We start from the raw sequence: 2,131 nt of genomic DNA, 5'->3' as shown, positions 1-2,131 counted from the left end.
CAGTGTCCTCATCATACATAGATTCAAAAGGTTATGCTATGAAGGTGGTGTGCTCTGGTAAACTGCATTAAATAACCAAAAAAAAAAAAAAAAAAAAAAAAACCAAACTGGGTCTGGTGATGAAAACAAATGACACTGGAGATCCATAGAAAGAGATTCCTTAAAAATAATTGTTTCATGAAAAAACACTGAGAAATATATTGGTAAAATTTTCATTTTATATGTGATTTTAACTACGTATGTGTGATTGATGAATCTATAGTTAAATAATGCAAGTTTCTAATTTATTTCCTCTACATTTATAAAACTACATGTGTATTCCAGTCATGTTGGGATTATGTGGTTATTATGTGTCACATATGGCTAATTACCTGTATGTGTCAGGATGGAAGGGTTTTTACCTAGAATGAATTTTTTTTTTTTTTGCAATTTCCGATCTAAATTACACTTCACACAGTGTCTTCAGAAGGAAATATAACTAATCACCTGTTCATTGAAGAAGATATTGTTGGCTTCGTGGGATCCAAGACCAAAATCATGCAGTGACTGAGTTACCATGGTATACACAGTCTCCTGCCAAAGAGCAGTTTCTGAGAGTGGAGAAGCCCATTGCCTCATCCCTGCCCCACAGGACACGACCCTGCCCCTCCCCCCCTCCGTACCCAGTAATCATGCAATGTCCCTGGAGGCCTCCTCCATGCCCCACAGCTCTTTCTTCTCCCTTTTCCTTTTCCCCCCCGCAGCTTCTACTCCTGGAGACCCTAGGAATTTCCTCCTACCTTTCACTGCTTCACTCTGGTTCACCAAAGCACCCATGTACCCACTGGTAAACCGCTATGGATGCTGAGCAACCTGGGCACTTTTAAACCGCTGCTGGTTCTTAGAGCAACGACCAACGGAAAGTACGTATCTGAGGCCAGAAGCCGCCTGCGCGGCCACCTGGGGTGCTGCTGGTGGGGCTGGGGCAGGTGTAGCCTCTTTGTCTCATTGTCCCCTAGTGCCTCCTGGACATTGCACAAGCCATCATCACCATGATGATATGGACATCAGAGCAGGCCTCTGACCACCCTTGGGAAACTGTTAAAACAGCTGCAATGCAGATATACCAAACCCTATGAATCCAATAGTGTTTGGAGTTGATGTTTTGTACAGACATATAGATCACTCTGAAAAGCTTCACAGCCCTAGACTTCTCAGCACAGAGTGGGGACAGCTTTCCATTGTGAAGTTTCTTATCAGTGCAGCAAAAACCAAAACATATATGCAAGATCATTCTAGAGTTGATCCTGTAGAGAAAACAATGAACCTTAAATAAACTTATATTTCATTTACAAATATGGTATCAGTAGATGACAGGTGTCATACAAAGCACATCCTCATGACCCAGAAAAACACTATATATGTATTTTTGAGACAGAATCTCACGTTGTCACCCTTGGTAGAGTGCAGTGGCATCATAGCTCAGAGCAACCTCCAAATCTTGGGCTCAAACAATTCTCTTGCTTGACCCTCCAAAAATTCCTGTCACAATGCCTGGCTATTTTATTTTTAGAGACAAGGTCTCAGTCATGTTTAGGCTGGTCTCAAACCTGTGAGCTCAGGACAACCCACTCACCTCAGTCTCCCAGTGTGCTAGGATTACAGGTGTGAGCCACTGCATCCAACCCTCAGAAAAAACTATTTTGACTTAAGAAGGCACAACCACTGTGAAAAGAGTCAAGCTTAGTAGTTACCTTGAAGGTCTGATGAAAAGTACCATAGCTTCAAATGCCAATAAAGGCCAAGAAGCAATGTGGTTGCTGAGATTGAAGAACTGACAGCTTCTCCAAGAGGAAGCATAAAGATTTTCAAGGCAGTAGCAACATTTGTAGAAAAATCTTAAAAGTTGGTAGACAATTTTGGTCCTCCCAGGTCTCTACAAGCTGGCAATATATTTATTTGTTATTTTAAAAATACAACTATATATTTTTTTTTTTTGAGACAGAATCTTACTTGGTCACCCTTGGTACAGTGCTGTGGCATCTTAGTTCATAGCAACATCAAACTCTTGGGTTCAAGAGTTTCTCTTGCCTCAGTCTCCCAGATAGCTGGGACTACAGACACTTGCCACAGCACCCAACTATATTTTTAG

At 41.5% G+C, this 2,131-nt stretch overlaps 1 pseudogene; it reads left to right on the top strand.

The window, feature by feature from the left end:
• Nucleotides 1-1,031: 1,031 nt before the first annotated feature.
• On the top strand, nucleotides 1,032-1,882 carry LOC100954995 (annotated as a pseudogene).
• The last annotated feature ends 249 nt before the right edge of the window (nucleotides 1,883-2,131 follow it).

Source organism: Otolemur garnettii, unplaced genomic scaffold (assembly GCF_000181295.1).
Source record: "Otolemur garnettii isolate 467f Iridium unplaced genomic scaffold, OtoGar3 scaffold00296, whole genome shotgun sequence".
Taxonomy (NCBI): Eukaryota; Metazoa; Chordata; class Mammalia; order Primates; family Galagidae; genus Otolemur; species Otolemur garnettii.
The sequence above is the reverse complement of the archived record's forward strand: the minus strand, read 5'-3'. Positions and strand labels throughout refer to the sequence as shown.